The sequence below is a fragment of the Arvicanthis niloticus genome, chromosome X, assembly GCF_011762505.2.
Source record: "Arvicanthis niloticus isolate mArvNil1 chromosome X, mArvNil1.pat.X, whole genome shotgun sequence".
Taxonomy (NCBI): Eukaryota; Metazoa; Chordata; class Mammalia; order Rodentia; family Muridae; genus Arvicanthis; species Arvicanthis niloticus.
In genome coordinates, this window is record NC_047679.1 from 88,581,298 (window position 1) to 88,608,545 (window position 27,248).

Genomic DNA, 27,248 nt, shown 5'->3' on the forward strand with positions numbered 1-27,248 from the left:
TTTCAGCAAATGTTTTACACAAGCTTGTTCTGAGTCAGGGACATGGAAAACAAGGTGGTTTAAGACTGTAGCTATGCATTATCTTAGATTGTAAAAGTTGCTTGCAAAAGAAATCCAAGATAGCAAGGTTGGTTGCAACATTGTTCCCTTGAGTAATGAGTACACAGTAGGCTAGCAGTTTTAAACCTTTAGTGACCTCAAAGTGTATTATTAACTCTGGTCATGAGGTCCAGCAAAAATTCCAGTCTCTTAGAATTTAAGAGATATTTCCAGAGTATTGCATCCTCACAGTCGGACAAAACAGAATTCCCAGGATGTAGGTGAAAGGAAAGGCCAGGAAAACAACCGTGTCACGGGTTAGATAGAGACAGGCAGCTGTATGGCTCTGAAAAGACGCCTTCAGAAAAAAAAAAATGGAACCTTCAAATTACCTGAGCTATGGTCCACACTTAAGTCTGTCTTAGAGTTACTATTGCTGTGGTGAGCATAACCAAAAGCACTTTGGAGAAGAGTTATTTCACTTCCATATCATAGTTCTTCATCGAAAGAAGGTAAGGCAAGAACTCAAACAGGGCATGGACCTGGAAGCAGGAGTTAAAGCAGAGGCTGTGGAGGAAGATTGTTTACTGGTTTGCTCCTCATGGCTTTTGTGCTTCTGTGCTTCTCTGTGTGTGTGTGTGTGTTCTGTGTGTGTGTGCTTCTGTGTGTGTGTGTGTGTGTGTGTGTGTGTGTGTGTTTGTGTGTGTGTGTGTGTGTGTGTGTGTGTAGGGGGGAGTGTCAAAGCTCTGAGAGAAAATAGTGGCTGTGTTAGATTGGTTGTCTAGATGTTAACATAAAATTTTCTAATAAAAAAATAGGATTTTTAAAAATTTCCCCAGTTTCAGTTGTTATGTCTTCCATTTGGTTTCTGATTTTGTTAATTTGGATACTGTCTGTGGGCCCTCTGGTTAGTCTGGCTAAGGGTTTCTCTATCTTGTTGATTTTCTCAAAGAACCAGCTCTTGGCTTTGTTGATTCTTTGTATCTTTCTCTTTGTTTCTACTTGGTTGATTTCAGTCCTGAGTTTGATTATTTCCTGCCTTCTATTCCTCTTGGGTGTGTTTGCTTTTTTTGTTCTAGAGCTTTCAGGTGTGCTGTTAAGTTGCTTGTATGGGATCTCTCTAATTTCTTTATGAAGGCACTTAGTGCTATGAATTTTCCTCTTAACACTGCTTTCATTGTGTCCCATAAGTTTGGGTCTGATGTGTCCTATTTCCATTGAATTCTAGAAAGTCTTTAATTTCTTTATTTCTTCCTTGACCAAGTTATTACTAAGTAGAGAGTTGTTCAGTTTCCACGTGTATGTGGGCTTTCTGTTGTTTTTGTTGAAGTCCAGCCTTAGTCCATGGTGATCTGATAGAATGAATGCATGGGATTATTTCAATCTTCTTGTATCTGTTGAGGCCTGTTTTGTGTCTGATCATATGGTCAATTTTTGGAGAAGTTTCCATGAAGTGCTAAGAATATAAAAGGTATATTCTTTTGTTTTGAGGTGAAATGTTCTGTAGATATCTGTTAAATCCATTTGGTTCGTGACCTGTTAGTTTCACCATGTCTCTGTTTAATTTCTGCTTCAATGATCTGTCCCTTGTTGAGAGTGGGTTGTTGAAGCTTCCCACTATTATTGTGGGAGCACATGCTGGTGAGGATGTGGAGAAAGAGGAACACTCCTCCATTGCTGGTGGGATTGCAAGCTGGTACAGCCACCCTGGAAATACATCTAGCTTTCCTCAGAAAATTGGAACTAGTTCTACCTGAAGACCAAGATGCTCCACCATACCACAAGAGCACATGCTCCACTATGTTTTTAGCAGCCTGATTCGTAATAGCTAGAATCTGGAAACAACTCAGATGTCCCTCAATCAAAGAATGGATAAAGAAAATGTGGTTCAATTACACAATGGAATACTGTTCAGCTATTAAAAATGAGGACATCATGAATTTTGCAGACAAATGGATGGAACTAGAAATATCATTCTGAGTGAGGTAACCCAGAACTAAAAGGACATGTACAGTGTGTACTCACCAATAAGTAGATATTAGCCAAAAAAGTACAGAATACCCAGGATACAACCCACAGATCATAAAAACAAGAAGGAAGGGCCAAGTGAAGATGCTTCAATCCCACTTAGAAGGGAAAACAAAATAATCACAGGAGGCAGAGGGAGGGAAGGACCTGGGTGAGAGAAAGGAGGGGGAAGGGAGAAGGGGGCCAGGATCAGGTATGGGAGGGGAACAGGAGAGAAACCAGGAGAGCCAGGAGAATGAATGGAAATATACAGCTGCTGGGGGTAGGGGTGGGGGAACTGTCTAGAAAGTCCCAGAGACCTGGGATATGAGACATTCCTAGGACTCAATGGGAATGACCTTAGCCAAAATGCCCAACAGTGGGGAGAGGCAACCTGAAGAGACCACCTCCAGTAGATAGGGCCCCAAGTAGGACAGGATTACCAACCCATTTTCAAAATTTCTGACCCAGAATTGTTCCTGTCTGAAGAAAATGCAGGAAGAAAAACGGAGTAGAGACTAAAGGAAAGGCGGTCTAGTGACTGGCACAACTTGGGATCCATCCTGTGGGTGGGCACCAAAGCCTGATACTATGATGTGCTCGCAGACAAGAGCCTAGCATGCCTGTCCTCTGAGAGGCCCTACCACCAATTGGCTGAGACAGATGCAGATACTTACAGCCAACCATCAGTCTGAAGTCAGGGACCCCTATGGAAGAATTAGAAGTACTGAAGGAATTGAAGGAGATGGTAACCCCAATAGGAAGACCAACCGTGTCAACTAACCTGGACCTCTGGGAGCTCCCAGAGACTAAGCCACCAATCAAAGAGCATACAGGGGCTGGTCCAAAGCCCCAGCATACATGTAGTAGAGGGCTTCTTTGGCCTCACTTGGAAAAGATGAGCTTAATCCTGTAGAGACTTGAGGCTCCAGGGAAGGGAGATGCCGTGTGTGAGTGTGTGTGTGTGTGTGTGTGTGTGTGTTTGTGTGCGCGCGTGTGTGAACACTGTATTAGAGGCAAAGGGGATGAGGAATGGGATGAAGAACTGTGGAAGGAGGGGCAGGGGGCAACGTCTAGAATGTAAATAAATAAAATAATTAATTTTTAAAAAGATCATAAGCTTATAAAAAAAACTGACAAAGAACCAGAGATTATTATCTCAGAGAACATAAAGCCAGATCTATTAGAAACCTTGCAAAGCTGAAAATCCTTGAGCTGAAGACTGGCAGTGGTGATTAATAGTTGACTTTGATACAGAAAATATTTTATAATTTGAATTTCTGTGAAAAGTCATTCAAAGTTGTATTAATTATCCAGGAAATTCTATTCACGATTGTTTAAAAAGCTAAGTCATTTAGAATGACTCCAAATGCCTGCTCAAGGAAGATTTTTATAAAGATGAAGACAAAACCCTTTTAATTAAAAGACAATCACAAAACTCATTTGTATCACTGTGCAACATCTGGTCTGGGAGAATGGAAAGGGCATTTCCGATCCTGGTGGCTTAAGTAATTTCTGGTGTAAAACTTCTATTAAATATTTAATCAGAGAAAATAATTAAACTCTCTGTTGCTTTGTGTTTATATTGCTTCATGTATTTCTGAACTTCTTCTATTTTCCTTCCACCACAATATTATTTTTAGTTATGATTCATGGTAAGCAGAGTGAGTAGCGAAGTCACATTTCAGAAGGTGGATACTTTAAGTGGCAACTCTTTTCAAACCAATTCAACCTTATCTCATAGGGCTGGGAGTCAGATTCTGGCCTTCCTGAGACTCTGTCTCCTCACAGCCTTTTAATTGCCTTCATCATTAAATAGAATATTCCAGAAAATGTGACTAAATGACCAAAGTTGCCATGGTTTTGGAGCTTTTAGGAAGGGTGTTGCTTTTTTTGGCTTGGCTCTGTAATGTCCTCCCAAGCATACCTGATTGTGCTTTCTCTTTGTTGGACAATGCTGCCTACGCCATCTCTGCTGCACCTGCCACATTGCCCAAGACCTTGATCAACAAGATCTTCTGTAGATCTGCCAAATGAACATAATAAGGTATTGTACCCAGTAAATAATGTCCTGAGCTCATCAAGTGCTGAGCTCAGAACAATCTGAAACATTTTAGCTACAGGGGCCATCTGAGAAAGCCTCTAGCTTGTGAATTTAGTAACTCCTGTTATGAGAATTTTGGGGGATTGGTTTTGCCATTTAAAATATCTACCTTCTGAGTGACTTCACTACTCACTCTGCCTACCATGAATCAAAGCTAAAAGAAAAAAAGTAAAATGAAAAGAACACTAACAAAGGAACAAATAGTAGGTCTCCCAAAATTCAACTGAGAAAAGATAAAGGCAAAAAGACAAAACAAACAAACAAACAAACAAAAACTTACTTGTTGGGAAATCTGGTCTTACTATTCAAAAATGTCTTGGTCACAAACTACCTTCCTTGTGTCTTCTGAAGCTATGACATTTTGGTGATTGGAATAATCTCATGATCTCATCCATGGTCCCTAGCATTTGAATACTTGCCTCCCAGTTGATGGTAATGCTTCAGGAGGCTTGGGATGTGTGCCTTTGCTGGATTAAGTATGTCACTGGGGTCAGGCTTGGAGGTTGCAAAGACTCCTGCCATTTCTAGTTTGTTCTTTCTATTTCACACGTGTGGCTCAAGCTTTGAGCTCTCAGCTGCTGCTCCTGGCAAAATGCCTTCACTCCACCATCATAGACTCTAACTCTCTGGGGTCAGAGGCCCAAATCAACTTTTTCCTCTAAGTTGTCTTGGCACTGATGTTTCAGCACAGCAATAGAAAAGTGACTAATACAGCTATCTCCTTCTAAAGCCAGAAAAGTGCTCTCCATGAACTCAAGCAAACTCTGACATGTATGATTTTGCTCCTGATTTGGGGGCAGGTGCAGTTATTGCAATGGTGGAAGAGCTGTAGAACCAAGATCAAGCCATTTCCAACACAGATGTGTCTCATTTCAAGGAAAGTGCTGAGGTTAGCTGTTTATCATAAGAGCCACATCCTGTAAAGGTTTAAGAGCCATCAAGGAGAAAGACAGGGACTATGGATGCAGCTCAGTGGTACAGCTGTTGCCTAGCATAGGAAAGGCACTGGACTCCATCCCAAACACTGGAAACTTGTCAACCACGCTTAGTGGAATTGTATTCTCAAACACATTTTACTGCTTTTGTCTTTTATTTATATCGGTATGTTCTTATATAAGATGCAGGAAGTTTCAAGTTTACAAATAGATCTGATTCTAAAATAAAATGTGTTTATATTTTTTTCTTCAATTCAAACCCCACATTCCCAAGCATCAATGATATAAATGCTGACTTAGTTCCAAGTTCAACCCACAAGAGCTTATTTAGCCTTAAATGTGGAAATGCTGAGTCTCTCCAGAAGAAGATGGAAGACTACAGTTGAAGAAAAACAAATAACTAAAGGCAAAAAGAAAACTGAATAGTTATTTTAAACAAATTCATCTAATGTAAATGCTTGAAGCCACACACTGGGCGTGGTGGGGAAATGTGTGGACTCTATGGCAATGCCAATGCTTGAGAGAGGAGCCTGGGCTTACTGATGTGCTATGGAACTTTTTCCACTTTACTTTGGATTTACTGTTAACCTTCTGCTAGTGTTTCAGTATTACTTTGCAGAACTCAGTAACTGGCTGGATTCCTTGAGACGCTAAATGAGATGACATAGGTAAGCAGCTCTTGACTTTTGTTTAGAGCTATGTCCATTATTAGACACATGGAAACTTTTGAGTGAATTCATCTGACCCCTATCTACAGTAGAAATAGAAATCTGGATTAATGAGCATTTCCCATGAGGTAGTTCATGAATTCTGTTTACGCTGTAAAGCCAGTAATGACTACTTTTCAGTTTCCATTTACAAAGTCAACACTGTAAGTTTCTTAAAAGTATTTGTTTTGAAAAGAAGACATTTGATAACCTCTAGTAACCCCATATAGCAGTGAACCTTGGATCACTATGTTCAAAGTCTTATCACTTCTATACCCAATATAGCCTAGCCTAGTGCTCTTTCTCTCTCTTTCCTCTCTCTCTCTCTCTCTCTCTCTCTCTCTCTCTCTCTCTCTCTCTCTCTCTCTGTTTAGTTTCAGAAGTTTGGATGTTAAAGATTGCAGCCAGGGCCTCCTGTGTGCTAAATAGACACTGAGCTATAACAGCTCCATAGACTAGTGTTTCAATCATTACAAAGTTTTAACTTGCTTTTATTTTGTTATATATTGTTCCATTTGTGCCTCTGGTGGGCTGTTAGCTAAAGACAAGAAACAAGAGGATGACTGCTTTTGAAATGAAAAAGATGGTAAAAACAATAACGATTTTGAAAGTTACGGTTTTATAGGTGAATTCTTATGATCTGACCCCAAATTCTTTTGGTGAATCCCTGAGCCCCAGTATGCTAGAGTAAGTCTGTGTTTGGAGATAGGGTTGTGGTAATTAAGTTGTAATGAGGTCACCCGAGTGGGCTCCAACCCAACATGAATAGTATCCTTAATAAAGAGAAGAAATTTGGACACAGATATGAGCAAATAAAATACTATGGGGAAACACAGGGAGAAAATGGCTTTCTTGTAGGATAAGGAGAAACACCTCTGAAGAAATCACCTCTATCAACAGCTTGACCTTGTGCTTCTATCACCCAGAATTATAAGAGAGAAAGTATTTCTCTTGTTTACAGATACCTAGGTTGTGGTGCTAGTACAGTAATAAATTGTCTGAAGTTACTTTTCACAAAATTCTTTTTTGTTGCTTGTTTCTTAGACAGGATTGGCCTCCCGTAGTAGGATTACAGGTGTGTGCCACCATGTCTCCTTTCCAAAATTAGGGTTTTTTTTCCCTTTTGAGACAAATTATTAAACTATGTAGCCCTGGCTACCTTGGACCTCACTATGTAGACCAGGCTGACCTTGAACTCGCAGACATTAGCCTGCTTCTGCCTTTTATAAGATTTTTACATGACAGCAATCTGATAAAAACAAAAGCTATGCTGTATATTAAACTGTCTTGTACAGTTTATTAATCATTGGTAAAACTGAAAGCATAGTGCCAGCTATACCCGGTTTCTATCCACGTTTATTGGGGGAAACAGAATAGACATTGTACTATGTTATTTGTGAAACAAGAATGAAGAAATGGCAGAATTTTTTCCCCTAATGTTAGCGGGTAGAAATAAAGTACTCACACGAGTTATAAGCAAGCTTATTTTTACACTGCAGAACACCAGCATCTCAAACATCACAATAGAAAAGAAGTTTTTGTCTATTTCTCTATCGTAACACATGCAAATTGCTTTTGACATTTTAGTATGCATTCATCCTCCAAACTAAACACGCTGGAATATTATATTTCAATATGCTTGACAAAAATGTTTGTTTTAATACTCTAAACACCACGCATTACTCAAAACATGAAAAGCAATTTCCTTCATTTTAAATAATATTAAGTATTACATAAATGTTACTGTAACATATGAGCCCGGCATTAGTAGGCAACTGAGACAGCTCTCAGGGTTCTGTGTCTTACAATATTCAGGTCTCCATCTCTTCTTCTTTGATTGTGAGTTAGAGCTAGCAACTTGCTTCTAATTAACAAAGTATGACAGAATAGAGAGGGATTTCATGTGAAAAGGCAATATGATTTCTACCACGTCTTCAAGCCTGATAGGATAACAAGTACTCCACAGTGAACTGTACTCCTAGCCTTTCTCCTCTCTTCCTTTCTCCCTCTCCATCTCTCTCTGGCCCTCTCTTTCTTTTATTCACACTCAAGGAAGTCAGCTTCCATGTTGTAAGCTGTGAGTCTCTCCCTGGAGCCCAACATGGTATGGAACTGATGGTTCTTGTCAACATCCATTAAAAACCAACAACAGAACAAACTCGAATCCTTCTAACAGCCATATTCAGTGAGTTTGGAAGTGTGTCTTCCCTGTTCAGTTAGGGTATTTATTGCTATGATGAAATGCTATGACAAAAACAAGTTCTGTAAGACAGTGTTTATTGGGCTTACTTATATTTTCACATCTGACAATTTCACCATTGAAGATAGTCAGGGCAGGAACTCAAGCAAGGCAGGAACCTGGAGACAGGAGCTGATGCAGAAGCTAAGGAGGGGGTGCTGCTTACTGAACTGTTCCTCATGGTTTGCTCCACCTGCTTTCTTATAGAACCCATGACCACCAGCCTGGGGAGTGGGCACAGTCTATAGTAAATTGGGCCCTCATCCATCAATTGTCAATCAAGGAACTGCTCTCATAGGCCAATCCGATGGGGGCATGTACTTAATTTGAGATTTCCTCTTCTCAAATGACTCTTGCTTATGACAAGTTGACATACAACTAGTCAGCATACTCCCCAGGTTGAGCTGTAAGATGAAGCCCTATGCCATAGTCTGTGTCAAAGCCAACCAACTAAACCATGCTCAAACTCCTGACCCACAGACACTGTGTAGTCATAAATGTTATCTGAAGTTACTTTGGGAGTAATTTCTTCTGAAGCAATAGACAGATTCAATAAAATAATGAACTGAAATGCCTTTTACCTAGCAACAGTTTTTAATTATGTACTAGCAAAAGAGTGAGAAAACATTTCAATATTTTCTAAGTGGGATACAGATCATATGTTACTATGAAAGAGATATGTGAATTCATAATGGACTAGGCCATGCTTTTCTTCAAGAGAACTTGGAGTGGTACAGTCAGAAATGATTACAAAATGAACATTTCTGGGGAGGACTCAGTTACCTGGTTGAAATTCCGGTTAAAAGTTCAAGTTTCTATGGCCTAACCCAGAGCTACCATATCAGCAAAAAATAGTGGGCTGAGCTTAGAAAGTCACGTTTTAACACAGGTCCCACTCTGCCAAGCTAATCCACTATTCACTGACGTCTGGGAATTTTTGTTTTTCCGGGAGATATTTACATATTCAGCTCTTCTAAAGCCTGACTGTGGTGTACAGCAGACTTCCTATCTTGGGAGTTTATTCTGAATTGCAGAGGACAAGGCAGCAATCTGTATTTTTAAAGCTGCTCAGTTCGTTCTGGAGACATTCTTGGAGAACAAGCCAGGCTTTGTCAGTCAATATCACGTAATCGTTTTTTCGTCCTAAAGCACTCACTTGGAAAGCAGTACTTGTACTAAGCATCTGAGATATTACTGATGGACAGGCGGTCACCCACAGCTTTGATCACATGCACTAGGGAAAAGAACAAGAGGCCACACAAGGGAGAAAGGCCCTTGGGCTATAACTGATGGACATCTATGATAGCAGGGTAGGAGTAAATGAGTGTCATGCAGAGCCCACAGTTCAGGAGATTCCCATCACTCAGACCACATGGAGCCTGGGAGAAAACAAGGACCGAGTGATAATCAGTATCTGGAAATCAGAGTTCTCAAGGGTGTTTTGCTGGGGTATGTATGTGTGCCAAGAAGTTTGGGCTACATATGACTTGGCCCCTGACTTCTATTTTATTCAAGTGATTAGGTTGATAATATCTGTGAGAGCAACAATGAGAGGCACCATTTCTGGAGTCTTGCTACAGTCAAGTCCTAAGCGAACTAAAGCTTTAACGTGCATGGACTTATAATCTTCTTGCCTTCAACATATCCTACTAGGCGACACCATCATAAATGACAAGATGTATGGACACAAACCTTCCTTTATCAATCTAAGGGAGGTAGACTCCTTGTCTCCATTTTAGACGTGAGGAAACTGAAACTCAATAAGATTGAGTGACTAGTGCTATGGGTAGAACTCATTATGTAAAGCAAGCATTGAACTCACTCATAGAGATCCAGCTGTCGGCTTCCTCAGTGCTGAAATTAAAGGTATGCACCATCATGCTTGCCAGGTATTCTCAGCCTTGAGGCCCAAGTCCTTTTAGACATAGTGTCATCTGACTCTTGTATACCCAGGAGGAGGTAATTGTCTTATCTCTTTTAACAGTTTTTCCCCTAAAAAAAACCCCTGAAACTATAATTAGTTTGAGAGTAAGTTTTTGGCTGGGCCTTTGTATCAAGGGCATAAAGCACAACACAGAGAATAAGTTCACTCAACAGTGTCGAGTGGACAGGTAACCCATCCCTCTCATGGGTATGACCTGACCCTCAGAACCCTTCCCCAGGTGTGCTTATATATACTGGGGAAAGAACTTTTCCAGTGAGCTTGGAGATGTCACTCTGCCCTTTCCTGGTACATAAGATTTTTCTGCTGTTCTAAGAGATGACTTTCTGATCCCAATGGAAGTATTTTGGGCTCATTCTAGGGTGTTTTCTGTGGGGTGAGGACATATGATGATTAGTTTCAATTGCTGAATGGATTTGTAAGAGATAACACACCCCCAGGCATGTCTGTGAAAGCATTTCCACTGAAGTTTAACTAAGATAGAATAATGCAACTTGAATATAAGTGGCATCATTCCATGGCCTGGGATAGTATTGCATTGAATCAAACCAAGCAAACAAACAAACAAAGAGGAAGAACTGAACTGAGCCCTTGCATGCATCTCTCTCTGTTGCTGACTGGACCAATGTGACCCACCAGCAACCTCCTGATCCTGCAACTGTGATTGCCCTGCCATGATGGACTGTAGCCCTTCAAACCGTGAACAAAAAAGCAAGCCTTCCTTAAATGAAACTAACCGTTGTCTTTGTCAGATAGTTTGTCACAACACTGAGAAAAGTAACCAACATGGGCATCCAGGCAAGTACTGTTTGTAAAGAGGAAAAAAAAGACAACTGGATCCTTTGCTACATGCCATATAGTTTCTGGCCTTTGTTTGTCTTCAGTCCAGGACTTGCTTGAAAGAAAAACAGTAAGGCATATTAAAGCAAGGTGCTTCTCCTATGTCTATAGCTCAGGTGAGGAGGATACTAACAAATCTTAGCCAAAACAGCATCTTTGATAGTTGATATGGGTTGTTTTCTACTTTTCTGGGTAAAGGCTACCTGTTCTCATAGTATGACTTCCAAGTCTCAGGCTTAGATTTTTGCATTATATTTATGGAATTATGTATGATATATGATTCTAGAACCTGCTGGCTCTAATGAAAGTTTTAGGAATCCTAGGAAACCAGCTGTGGTTTTTCACAGGAGAAATCTGAAAAGTAGATAGATAGATAGATGATAGATAGATAGATAGATAGATAGATAGATAGATAGATAGATAGAACATCGTCCTCTATGGATATGCTCCCAATTCCAACATCCTAGTGTGGAAGGTTCCGGCCACCATCACATAGTTGTGGCCTGTCTGGTTTTAGACACAAGCACCCAATCATTGATTGGGTAAATTTTACTACAACACAGTACCCTGTTTTGCTTGTTTGTTAAACAGTTTTTAAAGTTTGTTTTTATTTTATCTTATTTATGTTTGAGTGTTCTGCTGCATGTACATCCACATGCTAGAAGAGGGCATCAGATTCCATTACAGATGGTTATGATCCACCATGTGATTGCTGGGAATTGAACTCAGAACCTCTAGAAGAGCAGCAAGTACTCTTAACCTCTGAGCCATCTCTCTAGCCCTTATTTTGCTTTGTTTTGTTTTGTTTTGTTTTAAGATGCATGGCTTAAGATCTGGAGACTATGCTGTCCTTACCTCATGATCTCTTGTGTACTTGAACTCTGTGCATGAGCGCCTGCATGCCTGATTGTCATCTTCCCTTCCTATGGTGGCCAAAGCCAAAGCCCATAAAGAAAGATTCTGACCTTGAGGGAGATCAGATAAGGTTTCTGGGAAATCTAAGAGACATGTTCTCTAGGTCAAGGCTAGTTTCCCCACCACCAAAAAGGGAGGGGAGAAAACCAAGTCTTGAAGTTAACCAGTACTACTTCAACCATTGTGGCTTCTCAGCCTTCAAGGCTTGCCTGAGTTCTGGGCCACAATTCTCAGCTTCTTGATGTACATAGCCACCAAGAAGCCCCATGGGCATCCCCAAGCTCAGCAAGTCCAAGCTGGCCTGTCATCATTTACCATCACTCCGACCTACATACATTCCTTGACTCTACTGACAGTGTCACCACAGGTCCAAGCTGGAATGTCAAGATTATTGTCACATTCCACCCCCTTGACCCAATGACATCCAGCCCTGTGGTTTTCACATACTGACATGTATGGAAGCCATTGATGTGTGACATTCTGAAGCCATCCCTTCCTCTCAGAGCTCACTACCACAGTCTCTGGTCCAGAGAAATTTTCTCTCTTGTATGGACCAATCAGGTGGTCAGCCTGCCTTCAGGCTCTCTTCTTTCCAGCCTTTTCCCCACTCTGGTATTATAAGATTTTACTTCCTAGTCTGTTTCTCTCCTGCCTGCCTTGACAGACAGAAACCTTCAGGGGCTCCTTGTTATCACCAAACAAAAACCTCTGTTGCCCAAAGAAGCTTTGAATAGCTGGCTCCAGCCACACTGTTCAGGGTTCCAGCAGAAACCACATCTTGCTGCTGCCAGTACCACTCCACCAAATCCACCCAAAGAACATGCTTAAAGCTCTCTCACTCAAATAGCAGCCCAAATACTCAAATACTTAGAGCATCCTTTCCACTTTCCACCTTTTCCCTGACTATACCCTCTATCAGTCCATCAAGATTCAGATGACCTCCCCCCACCCAGACAGGGTTTCTCTGTATAATTTTGGCAGCCTTGGAACTTCCTTTGTAGACTAGGCTGTCCTCGAACTCAGATCTACCTGCCTCTGCCTCCCAAGTGCTGACATTCAAGGCATGCATCACCCCTGCCTGGTTTAGCTGACCTCTTTATGTATGAAGCCTTCTGTACATTTACCACAGCTTAGTCACCTTCGCTGTCCCATGAATCAGATATTATTATGGTTAAAAGACACGGTGTTTTCCAAAGCCGTGTGTATTGCCTGCTTGGTCCCAAGATCAGGAACATTCTGCCTTAGCATATGCCCAGAATCCATGGATCCAAGGACTATGAAGTGAAGTCTCAAAGCTGTAAGCTAAAACAAATGTATTTTTCCTTTAAGTTTTTCTTTTAGATATTTGAATCACAGCAACAAAAAGCAACTAATCAAGGAATCCTGGAAGCTGACATGTGATTTCAAAGACAAATCTGGAAGGCCACGAAGTGTTTAGTGGGGTCAGGTTCCCAGCAGGCAGCCCTTGAGGTAGCAGTGAATGAAACTATCAGGGTGGAGTCAGGGATACTATGGGAATGAGTATCCCTGACATTTACTAAGGGAACATTTACTAAGGGAAGTCTTGGACAAGGAATGGAGTTAGCTCACAGAAAGGCCATGTATGCTGCAAATGGCAAGCCTGTAGGAATAGGAGTACCCAAACCCATTGGCATTCACATTATGCCACCATGGTATACCTAGATGTAAGGCTACAGGATTTAATGCTTGCTTTGCTCTGGTCTGGTTTTTATTTGGTCTTCATATATTCATCCCATTTAGAGTGGTAATAATTACTGTGTTCCTATATGTTAGAAGTTCACAACTTACTTTCATTTAGAGGGCATCTCAGCCAAGAGACTGTCTTTGAGTCTCCGTAGAGACTCTGAACTTAGATTTTTTTTTGAACAATTTGGAACAATGAAGATGATGCAGCTTCTTGGAGATGAACTAAATGTATTATTCTTTGCCATGAGATGGTCAATGAGTCTTGGTGAGCTAAGGACAGAATGTTACAGTTTGAATATGCACAACCTGTCATAATCTTACGTGTTTTGAACTCTTTGTTCCTAGCTACTAACACTATCTTGGGAGTTTCTGGAAACTTTACAAGGTGATGCCTATCTGAGGACATGCCTTTTTATAAGGTGTGGCCTAGGTCACAGGGGAACATGCCTTTGAAGATTACACTTGGAACCCAGTCCCTTTTTCTCTGCTTTCTATTTGCCACGAAGTGAAGAGCACACTTCTACCACCTTGTCCATGATACTCTGCCCAATTGCAGGAAGCTAAGTGACCACAGAATGAACCTTCTGAGACTTCGAGCTAAAACAGATTCTTCTTTCCCATCATTTCCCTCAGATGCTTGGTCAACTTGGTGGAAGTCTAACGGATGTAGAAACATTCTACTCCACAATACCTATGGTTCCGAGAGAGTTTATGTGTGTCTCAGTTCCTCCACCAGACAGCGTTCTTAAAGGTTGCCCAGAACATGGCTGAGTTCCCCTTTGTATTTTCAGAACTTGGAACAGTAGCTGATCTGCAGTACATACTATAATGCAGTCAAATAGAGGAAGCTCAGTCTTTGCACACACTCTTACCTCCATCTTCAGTCCCATTTCTTTAATTTTGTATTTGCTTTCTTTTTCTAAATTTTCAAGTCACATTGTGTGGCCTAGAAAAACTTTCCAAGTTATTGTATTATTATAATCATTATTATCATTATTGTTATTATTATTTTGTAATTCTGAGGTTAGAACCCGGGGCCTGGAACATGCCAGGCAAGTGATCTAGCACTGAGCTCCAGCCTTTCAGAAAGCAAGGAAGCGTTTCCTGACACATTTCACTCTTTTCTGATTGTTTTCTCCTCGGCAATAACAAAGCTATAGCTTCTATGACAGTTGCTGGCACCATAATAATGTTCTCTCTCAAAATCCCTCCCCCGCATATACACTGAGTCCTCAGCAGGGGAAATTCCATATCTACTGTTGTAGCCATTGCCAGCATAGCTTTTCCAGTTTGTAAACATTTCTTTTTCCCCAATGATGAGTGGCCTGGATCTGACTCACGGCCTGAGCTCTCACGTAGCAGTGGGACTCTTTAGCTTCTCCACTGCATGGAATGCTTAGTTTCACCTTAAGCAAAGAAGAGTTACCCAAGTGGGCCTTTGAAGGGTATATTTTTTTTTTCTCTTTCTGATGACCTCACATACAGATTACACAACAGTGAGAACAAAAAGCATGGGCGTTTATCTTTGCATTGAATCAAGGCAGAATTCTGTTGGAATGACTACATATAGATCAATAAATGCGCCTTCATAGGATGTTCTTTCAGCAGCCAGTTCATAGCAGGTTAGTTAAAATCATGAAAGAAGGCAACAGGGACATCTGTGCCACATTCTGGCTCTACAGTTTACAGGTTGTGTAACCTTGGCCTTCGACTGCTAATCTGTAAAGCGAGGAAGATAATGGTTCCTACCTTGTGGGTTGTGAGGAGTACATGAGTCAGTGCTAGCAGTGTGCTTTCTCAATGCCATGAATTGTTATGATCCTCCATCCTCCCTGGAGTATAAGATCCCTATCTTTTCATTTATTGTGCTAAATCACAGAAAATTCCATGGGGGCAGCTGGGAGCTCACCAAAGAAAACTTTCGACACTCGTGGTATAAGCCAAGACAAGTAATAGGAATCCAAAGGAAGGGAACGGCAGATAAAACTGAAGGGACAGACACCTTTATGAGGGCTAGCATTGAGCAATCCTCTAGAGGCAGATCTGCAGGACGTGAAGGTAAAATAGGACTGAGTCAGAACGCTGGCTTGGCCTTTTCTTCAAGGACTCAAAGACTCTGACTTTGCTAAGGACGTGAGTATCAAGCAGTCCTGGCCTCAAGGCAGCAGGTGGTAAGAGCTACCTTTAGTCAAGTAAATTCAAGACTAAGACGTCAGCAGCACTCTTTCTGCCCAGAGCTGTTCCCAGATGGGCCTTGGGAAGATGACGCATTTGCTCAGAGTTAAGTCATGAGTCTTACCTTGTAAAGGTTCATCATTCAAATGTCAAGCACTTCAAATAAACCAGAGTAGGACATCAAATGAGTTGATTTTGTAGGCATTTATCTAAAAATGGATAGATCCTGTTGTTTAAATTGTTTGCTTTCCACCTTCTGAGTCCCTAAGAGTCTTGTATTTTGCTTTGTTATGATGACTTTCAGTAAAACTTTGGGGTTTGATCATTTTTATTCAAACAGAATCACGCTACCAAAATGGATGCTGTCCTTCAGCAACCCGAAAATAGCTTCCTCACTCTGGCCTGACTGGAATAGGAAGTGGTGTTGATATCTAGCAAAAGGTTATTCCCAGATGGCATGTGAAATGCATACATACTTTTATATCTGTTGCTTGTCTTGTCGCTGACAACAAATATTTGACGAAAAGCAGCTTACAGAAAAAAGGATTTCTCTTAGCTCAGTTATGGTGAAGGAAACATGGAGAAGGGGTAGTCATGGAGCAACTTGTCTCCACTGATCAGGAAGTAGAGACTGCAGAGACAGAACCGGAAATTAGGCCAGGCTATACAGTAAGGCCTACCTGCTCTAAGGACTTACTTCCTCTGGGTAACCCTCTCTCCCAAATTGCCCAAGATTCTCCACAATCTGCCTGAATAGTGACACCAACTGGGGATCAAGTGTTCAAACACATCCATTTATGAAAAACATCTATCATCAAAATCTTAAGTTTCAAAAAGCCAGACTTACACTCTTACAGTAATTGTCTTTCTATATTGTTCATGAGACAAACTTTAAATTTAAAAAAAAATATGTATATAGGTGCTCTACCTGTATGCACCATGTGGTATGCCTGTTGTTTGCAGAGGCAAGACAGGCATTGGATCTCTTAAAACTGAAGTTACCACCTTTTAGGAGCCCACGCCTCAGTTCCAGCGGATGCTTCCCTGATCTTGCCTCTACCACCATCCACTGCTGTCTTACTGCCCACCTTGGCCTTCCTGCACTCCAGCTGAGTCCTCTCCGGGATGGCTGCTGCCTTTCACCCAAGCCTTGCTGCTGCAGCCTCTGCCAGAGACAGCTCCTTGTGGACCCATGTCAAAATGGGACTTGCAGATCCCATACTCAAGAGAGACACCAACAGCAAGATGAACCTGGCACTTGGTGCCTACTGGGATGATAACGGCAAGCATTACATGCTCCCCAGTGTCCAGAAGGCAGAGGCCCAGATTGCTGCAAAAAAAAATTGGACAAAGAGTACCTGCCCATTGGGGGACTGGCTGAATTTTGTAATGCTTCTGCAGAACTGGCCCTGGACGAGAACAACAAGTGTTGAAAAGTTTGTCACTGTGCAGACCATTTCCGGGACTGGAGCCTTAATGGTCAGAGTCAGTTTTCTGCAAAGATTTTTTAAAGTTCAGCCGAGATGTCTTTCTGCACAAACCATCCTGGGGAGATCACACGCCCATCTTCAGGGATGCTGGTATGCAGCACCAAGGTTATCGATACTATGACCCCAAGACTTGCAGCATAGATTTCTCTGGAGCCATAGAAGACATATCAAAAATCCCAAAGCAGAGTGTTCTCTTCCTGCATGCCTGCACTCACAACCCCACGGGCGTGGACCCGCGTCCAGAGCAATGGAAGGAAATGTCATCCGTGGTGAAGAAAAAGAATCTCTTTGCATTCTTTGACATGGCCTACCAAGGCTTTGCCAGCGGTGATGGTGATAAGGATGCCTGGGCCATGCAGCACTTCATCGAGCTGGGCATCAATGTCTGCCTCTGCCAATCGTATGCCAAGAACATGGGCCTGTACGGTGAGCGAGTGGGAGCCTTCACGGTGGACTGCAAAGATGCGGAAGAAGCCAAAAGGGTGGAGTCACAGCTGAAGATCCTGATCCGTCCCTTGCATTCCAATCCACCTCTCAATGGGGCCCGGATCACTGCAACCATCCTAACTTCTCCAGACTTGCGGAAGCAACGGTTACAAGAGGTGAAAGGCATGGCTGACCACATCATCAGCATGAGGACCCAGTTGGTCTCCAACCTGAAGAAAGAGGGCTCTTCCCACAACTGGCCGCACATCACCGACCAGATCCGCATGTTCTGTTTCACCTGCCTGAAGCCTGAGTAGGTGGAGCGGCTGACCAAGGAGTTCTCGGTCTACAAGACAAAGTATGGCCGAATCTCCCTGGCAGGGGTCACCTCTGGCAATGTGGGCTACCTTGCTCATGCCATTCACCAGGTCACCAAGTAATTACAGATGCAAAGGAACAGAGACTACTTTCCCTTCACCCTTTGCTCTTGTGAGAGTCATATGCAGGGTGAGGGAGGGTGGATGGTGGTGAGTAGATACTGTTTTCAACAACAGTGCATAATTGGCAGCTGAACATGTTCCTCGAAAAAGAGGTAGGGCGGAGGCTTCCACAGCTGGTATCCAGAACTTACTTCGTCGGCTCTAAATCAAACTCGCCCTCATCCTTTTGTCTCCAGCTTTTCTGAAAGTTTACACATGCAAGAAAAATCACAGCACCAAAAACCTGTCAGCCAAGGCATTGGAAGAGGTCAGAAGCTTTACCTGAAGCCTCAGATGGTATCAGGGGCTCCCCTGTGGTAGAGCCTCTCATATTAGAGACTGTAAAGAGAAAAAAATAACTAGTTCTGTCATTAACAGTTGTCCTCAAGTTTGTCCTCCTGGTATGGAGCAACTGTTGTCAGCAGACCACATGACAGAAACTATGCTTTACAAAACCCAACAGGTCTGTTGCTACTTCAACAGGGACAGTAGAAGATGTAGTAAGAAGATGTAGTGTCTTGTCCACCTTCCTCTTCTTGTCATCAGTGTTCTAAAGCCTAGAGTTCCATCCCATTCTACTGCTCGGTTGACCGTCAACCTCATCCTATCTGGAGTTATCTAAGAATGGAGAACATAGTTTTATGCTCATGCCGTAGCCTCCTGTCTCAGCAAAGAGCCGTGGAGAGTGGGACCCTGCCCATGATTTTAGTGTCCTCTTCAGTGATTGGTTGGCTCCTACTGGGATGGGGCCTCTGCCCAGTTGGACCTCTTCATTCATCCTGGCTGCACAGCCTGTCTCCTCACAGGAGTCAGGCATGCAGAGTGGGATCAGAAGGAGATATTCTGGGGTTTGTGTGCTGCCAGCGGGCTCAGACTCGGCCCTTGGGAAAGGTAGCCACCACCTGATCTAATCATGTACTGCCACCTGGTTTCTCTGTTACAATAAAATTACTACAGGCCATGAAAAAAAAAAAAAAAAAAACAAAAAAAACGAAGTTACAGAGAGTTGTTAGATCCCATGTGAGTGCTGAGACTAGAATTCTGGAAGATCAGCAAATGCTCTTAACTGCTAAGCCTTATCTCCAGCCCCATGAAGCTAATGTGATAGTTGAAAATGTACACAGATAGACTATATGCCATACTTTCATTAACTTCTTCCCCCTAGTTCTTCATGTATTTATTATGTTCTGTCTCTTCTTCCTTGAAAGTAAATAAGCAATTATCTTTTTGTTGTTTTGTTTTGTTCTTTGACACAGGGTCTCTCTGCATAGTCTAGGATGTCCTGGTACTCAGTATGTAGATCAGGCTGGCCTCAAACTCACAGAGATTTGCCTACCTGCCTCTGCCTCCCAAGTGCTGCCATGAATCACCATGCCTGGCAAACAATGATCTTATTCTCTCTGTCTCTGTCTCTGCCTCCCTCTCTTCCTCTCTTCCTCTCTTCCTCTCTCTCTCTCTCTCTCTCTCTCTCTCTCTCTCTCTCTCTCTCTCTGTGTGTGTCTGTCTGTCTGTCTGTGTGTCTGTCGGTCTGTCTCTGTCTGTTTCTCTGTTAGGAGGAACATGGTCTCTTGGCCATATTGCCCAGTGTTTTTTTTAACCTTTTCCATATTTTGTTTGCCATGCTTCATATTCTTCCCTTGTGACTTCAAATCGTCTTTCCTAGCCTTTTTTTTTTTTTTTTTTTTTTTTTGTCTCTGTCAAAACAGTCACAAATTCCCATTTCGGGGTGAACATAAGAGATAGGATGGCTGTTATAAAGTAAAGGTGCCCTATGCACTCTCTGTGGAAGATTCAGCAGCAGTTCAACACCAGGCCAGCTTGCCAACAGGCTCAGATGACTTGTGGCCGCCTCTTGTTTGGCTATGAAAGCCAGGGGCATCCCAGATCTCTGTCTTTACAGGTTTTGCTCTTCTGGGTGAACTGCTTCATCATTTGGATATTTGGGGACTTTGCAAATACATGCCCAGGACTTTAGCACTTCTGGAATCAGGGGCACACCCTAGCTCAAACAAGAACATTATCAGGAGCAGGCCAAATGCACGACAGAAGTGCAGCAAGGATTAGCAACTAAAGCTCTTAATGACGGCTGCCTTTCAGGGACTTCTAGATTGTGGGCAGGTGGACTAAAGGGTTAGGGGAATGAATGGTGGAGGAAAGTCAGGGCTTGGGTGTACTATGGAGGCATTCTGTGTAAAGATCAGCCTAGCTAAAGACCCGGTTTTATACTAGGAAATCTGTGAGATTATGAATGGGCAGATTGTAGCATGCCAGATGTGTTCAAAAGAGAAATCTGGATTTGTTATACTGACTTCAAACAAATAGGCAAGCATACCAACAAGTCACACAGCAAACCTGTAACCAGACAGATTTGTAAATGGAAGCCCTATTGAGTGTCAGGTTTCTGTACCTTTTCTTCTGCTGAATATTTCTATAAAGCAATGTCAAGATGTCAGCCATTTTCCTAATTGTCATGTAACAAATGTAACTTAAAATAAATGGAGCTGCTATATTGGCTTGAAACCAAACTGTGCTAAGTACTAAGAAAAGTTATCCACCGATGAGGACAAGTTCCAAGGCAAGCTGTGGGTATAGGACAATGCTGGGCAAGAGGCAGAAGGTGCTTAGATTCTTAGATCTTCTCTGTGGTGCTGGCAATCAAATCCAGGGCATCCTTTATGCTCATCAAATGCCCCCTCATTGAATTACAGGCTCAACCCTGGTCCTTGGATTTCTTTGTTGCTGTTTTGTGACAGGTTCTCACTACTGGCTCTCAATGGTCTGAAACTTGCTATGTAGAGCAGGTTGACCTCAATCTTCCAACTGTCCTCCTGCCTTTGCCTCTCAAGTGCAGGGACTACAGTCATGTGTCTGTATGCTCAGCTTGCTTCCCAGATTTTTAATAGGCGCAGAAAACAATTAACTATAGATGAATTAGAAAGCAGGAAACTCCTAACTGGCTATCCATGCAAAGCAGTCAGCAAAACACTAAAGTTATATTCAAATAAGGTTGCTACTCTTGCTTTCCAAAGCCAAGGCATTGCTTTGATGAGTCATTTCTCAAGGTTGTCAATGCAGCTCTATTTGACTTTGTTCAGTCTATATAATACAAAATCAGGGATAAATCAAAGCTTAAACCTCTCAAGCTATTTGCCCCTAAACACTGGATCCCATTAGGGTCTAGAATCCAAATTCCATCTTCTTTCCACTTATGTAGTAAGTAATCTTCCTTTGCCTTAGTGCCCTCCACCGTTAAATGAAATAGAATCTATATGAGGTTTCAGCACCTCTAAGTGTATTACTCACTCATTTATTTATTTATTCAGTAATTAGTATTTGTTTATAATCTTCCATTTATGCACACAGGAAGGAATTAGGCACCACATGGCACTAAACAGAATAATCCTGGCTCTTCTTTGCAAAAATTATGGAGAAACAAAGATACATTTTTTTCAATCTGTGACAAAAGTCTGCATCAAACAAGTCAAAGGAACCACACAGGATTTACAGGTCAGGGGAAGAAAGCCTTCTCTAAGCTGCTCATTTTTCTTGAGGGGGGGGGGGTTGTTTGTTTGTTCCTTTGTTTGGTTTGGGCTTCATTGTTGTTGCTGTTGCTGCTGTTGTTGTTACATTATTTCCAGTGCTGGTCATCAAACTCAGGGCCTAAAACTATGTCCTAAGGCGTTGGTTTTTGTATTTGTCATTGTTGTTTGGTGACACAGAGTTTTTCATACCTCAGGCCGGCCTCTGACTCACTCTGTAGCTGAGCATGATGGTAGACTTTTGATACTTCATTTTCTATTAACCAAATACTGGGATTTCAACCTTGTGGCACCAAATCTGGTATTTAGGCAATGTTGGGATGGAACAGGGTGTTGTGCATGGTAGGCAAACACTCTACCAACTGAGCTACATCCCAGTCCCTATCTTGTTTTCATTGTTGGTGGTGTTTAATTTTTCTTTTGTCTTTGACCATTTCATACACAGATAAAATGTATACTGATTAGTCTCTCCCCTGCACTATTCTTTTCTTTATCACCTCCCTCCTCTACCTGTCAGCCCTCTTTATCATCCCCAGTTCCTTTTCCAGAATTATGACTTTTGGTTTGCTTTTTTTAGTTTAACCAGGGCCATTTTGTGACCATTGTATTGGCAGTATTTGTTGGAGCCTGGTGGGCATATAACTAAAAGTAACAACTCTCCCTGTAGCAAACAGAACTCTCTGTGAGCCCGAGGACCTCTAGAGCTCCTCTTCCATGCATGTGTTCCTTGTTGATGGTTCTTGTGCAGACCCGGTGAAGCTATCCACAGCTGTTGCTCTTATCAACTAGTTCTGGTTGGCAACCAAGAGCAATGGCCAGAGTCTGGTGATGGGGAGCCTCTGGGACTTTACTGACCAATAATTTAAAAGAAAATATCCTACTCCTGGCACTGGAGATTTGTTGAATAATCCATGGCTTCTGGGAGCAACTCTTTTTGGCCATGCAAGGTAAATCTCTTTAAAGATTATCTTTACTTTTAATTATACATGAGCAGGAGGGAGCGAGAGAGACAGAGAGACACACAGAGAGACAGAAAGACAGAGACATAGAAGCCTCAGACATTTGATTCCCCTGGAGCTGAAGATACAGGTGATTGTGAGGAACGTGACATGGGTGCTTGGAACTGAATTTGGTCCTCTGCAAGAGCAGTATACACTCTGTATATACTCTTACCCAGTGAGCCTTCTCTTCTTTTCCCTAAAATAGTTTTTTTATCATTATAAATTATATATTTTTAATTTGGTTATACAGTAGAGTAGGGTTCCATATTCTGTTTTTATAAGCCCTTTATTTTCGTTAACATTCCCCCTGAATCTTTCCTTTCCTATCCCCAACGCCTCTCTGCTTCTTGCCCTTTCTAGTTACTTTTCAATTGCTATAAAGAGACTCCATGACCAAGGCAACTTAGAGAAGAATGAGTTTATTTGGGGGCTTCCAGTTTCAGAGTTTGAGCCTATGATCATCATAGTGGGAAGCATGGCAACAGGAAGGCAGGCATTGTGCTTGAGTAGTAACTAAGAGCTTACATCCTGATCTGCAGAGAGAGAGAGAGAGAGAGAGAGAGAGAGAGAGAGAGAGAGAGAAGAAGAAGAATAAGAAGAAGAAGAATAAGAAGAAGAAGAATAACAACAAGAAGAAGAAGAAGAAGAAAAAGAAGAGAAGAGATTGGGCCTGGTATGGGCATTTGAATCTCAATGCCCACCCCTCACTGACACCAGTCCTCCAACAAGTCCACATTTCTTTAATCCTTCTCAAATGTTTTCACTAACTGGAGACAAAGTATTCAAATATATGAGCCTCATTCAAACCACACTTCAGTATTTCCCCCCTCTTTCATAGTACCTGTCTTCTACTAATCTCTCTCTCTCTCTCTCTCTCTCTCTCTCTCTCTCTCTCTCTTTCTCTCTCTCCAGACCACCTCTCAGTAGTTTATAAAGTCCTGGCTTCTTATAGGCACCCCACGTTGAACACACAAAACTGGAATAGACATATAGAGGAGAATGTGACTTTTTTTCTGTGCCTTCCGTAAGCTCATTCAGCATAATTTTGGCAGACCTATTTACCTGCATATTTTACATTTTTATTTTTCTTTACAGCTAAATACAACGCCATTTTATCTATGTACCAAATTTTTATGCTCCACTTGTCAGTTGATGAACACCCAAGCTAATTTCATTTCTTAGCTATTTGAGAATAGTATAGCAATGAACATGGATGTGCAAATATCTCTGTAGAAAGATACTGAGTCTTTTGGGTCTATGCCCAGATATTGACTATATGTGTCATTTGGTAATTCTATCTTTAGCTTTTGTAGGAATCTACACTGATTTCCATAGGGGCTACCCCAGTTTGTACTCCCACTGACAGGAACTAAGTATCCTTCTTTTCCTGCACTCTTGCTAGCATATCCTAATCAGAATAGCTATCATCACGAGACCAAATGACAACAAATGCTGGCATTTTCAGAGTTTTGGGTTTGAGTTGATGTCTTTGGTCACTTTGGAGCCGACTAGTTTCATTCTTCTACACACGTCCAACCCATTAATATATTAGTCTTTCTAAGAATCTTTCCTGTACCAAGAACTACAACTCAGTAGTCACCGTGGTTGACTTATTGTGAAGAAATTGCTAAGTGTACATATACAAGTACAGGAAAATTACAAGAAAATGGGCAGAACTGAAGGTCATGGTCTTGAGCAAAATAAACCAGGCTCAAAAAGAAGAATAACATTTTTTTCATATATTATATTTACTTTTCCCTTAATATTATAAAATATTATAACCAAAAGCAACTTACAGAAGGAAAATCTTCTTTGAGTTTATGGTCCCTGAGAGTCCATAATGAATAAAGGAGGCATGGCAACAATTGCCCAGAGCAGGAAGCTGAAATATCACATCTTTAATCATGAACATGAAGTAGAGAGAGCAGACTGGAAATGGGGTGAGGCTATATATTCTCAAAGCCCACCCCAAGTGTCCTACTTCTTCCAGCAAGGATCCTAGGTAGATGTGAATGGTTTTAAAAAAGGGGAGGGGGGAAGGCTTTGGGAAGAGGAAGATAGACTAACAGGATGGAGGCAGGGGAGAGAGTAGTGGAGGGTGCATGTCATCAAAATACATGAAACCCATCACTTTGTACTATGATTATATGCCAATCTATCACTAACACAGTTGTCTGTACCTTCAGTTCCAGGGAATCTGATGCCCTCTTCTGGATTGCCTGAGTATTACACACACACACACTGCTTGCAAGGAAAACGTACATACATTTTTTTTTTTTCTTTTTAGTTTTTCAAGACAGGGTTTCTCTGTTTAGCCCTGGCTGTCCTGGAACTCACTCAGTAGACCAGGCTGGCCTCAAACTCAGAAATCCACCTGCCTCTGCCTCCCAAGTACATACATATTTTTAAAATTAAATTAAAATAAAATTTAAAAAGCATAGACATCTTGGATGGGGACATTATCTAGCGGTAGAACATGTATCTAACCATGTGATAACTTAGATTTTTATCCTACAACTGCACAAGAAACAAGTAATAATAACAAAAAAACTTTAGGAAAATCACAAACCTGCTTTCTTCTCTACAACTTGCCTCCTCTTCACATCCCTAATCTGAACTTCTTGATCCATTCTCGTAGTCTTCCCAGCTCTGCAATTGCCATTACCGGCCTAAATTACCCACACATGGCCTGTATGACCTAGTCTTCATCCACTCAAGCATCTAAAGGTTCCTGGTTTTTTCATTAAACATGTATTTTCTATCCGGTGTAGGGAACGGATCTCAGGTTCAGAGAAAAGACACTTGAGTTGGATTTCGAAATAGGATAGGGATTTGCAGTGACACTGGGAAAGGAGCAAAGAGGAAACATTTGGGGCCAGAGAAATTGTATCTGTGATGTCAGTACCTGGATGCATACAACTCCTGACTTGTGCATGGGGGGGGGGAAGGTGCATGTGCGCGCGCCACAGAGAGGGAGGGGGAGGGGGAAGGGAGGGGGAGGGGGAGAGGGAGAGAGGATGTAATGGTGAGGAGGTCATGCATGGTAGCAGTACCAAGAAGCTAAGAGATCACATCTTCAACAACAGACTTGAAGTGAAGAGAACAAACTGGAAGTGGGGTGAGGCTATAAACTTTCAAAGTCCACTCTTATTGACATACTTCCTCCAGCAAGACTCCATCACCTAAAAGTTTCCTAACCTCCCCCAAACAATACCGACAACTGAGGACCAAGTTTTCACAGACACGAGCCTCTGGGGGAAATATCTCATTCAAGCTACCACAGACGGGGTTGCTAGAATATAAGGAAATAATTAGAAGTGATGTTTGTTGAAACAGTGAGCTGAAGACAAAAAACAGAAGCCTGGCTGGGCATGGTAGTGCATGCCTTTAATCCCAGGACTTGGGAGGCAAAGGCAGGTGGATCTTTGAGTTCGAAGCTAGCCTGGTCTACAGAGTGAGTTCCAGGATAGCCAGGGCAATACAGACAAATCCAGTCTCAAAAAACAAACAAAACAAAACAAACAAAAAACCAGAAGCTTGTATTGCTGTACTAAGGTCTTGGATTTCATACATTGGGACATAAGAAGCCATTGAACGATTTTTGCAGGAGACTAAAATTTAGATATTTATATAATATATATAATATATTTAATATATTTATATTTTAATAATATATTTATATTTTATATTTATATTTTATATTTTATATTTTAGGGCCACCAAGTCAGTAAAAAACCAAACCAAACAAAACTGAACAACAACAACAACAACAACAAAACCACTTGCTGCCAAGCCTTATTACCTGAGTTAGATCTCTCCCTGGGATACAAATGGTTAAAGAAGAGAACCAAATCCTGCAAGTTGTCCTCTGACCTCAACACATTTGCTTCATTTGTGTGTAACGTGTGCAGACACAGACACACATAAATAAATGTAATAAAAAATCAGCTTAGTAGCAGAAAGAATAATTAGGGAGGAATGTGACTTGCCAGATTACCACTACAATACTCCACATGAAACAGAGGCCTGATTCTAAGTGCCAGCAATGGAACGGAACGTAAATAGAGAGCTAGGTACATGTGAAAGGCATTTAGAAGGTAGGCGACAGATTTAATGACAGGTTAAGTGAGGGGGCTGTGGAAGAAAGTTTGTGACCATGTTGACAGGCTGGGCAGCAGGGCTATTTATTAGAATAGGGGTTTCCTATAGAAACCAGGCTTGAATTATAGGATACAGTGTAAGCATACTGAGTGCATAAGGGCCTCCTTCAGGTTCTCTTACACAAACAGCACGTGAAAGAAAGGCAAACACCTTCCAAACAACTTAATGAGAAACTGCATAATCTGGCACAACTAATAAAATGGAAGATTAAGGTCTTACTAATTATATCCTCTCTAAGCCGGAAGTCTATTGTACTTAGAAATCATCATTAATTTAAAGAGCAATTTTAGAAACCCAGGCCTTTATAAAAGTGAAATGCATATAGGAGAAAATACATTACAGTGAGCTACCCCAGCGAGCTATGTAGATGGATCAGAGAATAACACAGGTAATTAAAGACCCTAGATGAGTCAAAGGTCTGTGGGAATCACCTAAGAAAAAAAATGTAGCTTCTCATGTTCTGAATCCTGGCAGTTCCAACTGGGCAGGTAGTGACCTTCTTAGGATCCATGATCTAGAAAATCTACCTCATGTAGCAGTTA

At 41.7% G+C, this 27,248-nt stretch overlaps 1 pseudogene across 1 annotated transcript; it reads left to right on the forward strand.

The window, feature by feature from the left end:
* Positions 1-290: 290 nt before the first annotated feature.
* On the forward strand, positions 291-19,004 carry LOC117695068 (aspartate aminotransferase, mitochondrial pseudogene; annotated as a pseudogene). The gene is made up of 3 exons (XR_013105767.1): positions 291-551; positions 4,045-4,093; positions 16,623-19,004. The product of XR_013105767.1 is annotated as an aspartate aminotransferase, mitochondrial pseudogene (transcript).
* The last annotated feature ends 8,244 nt before the right edge of the window (positions 19,005-27,248 follow it).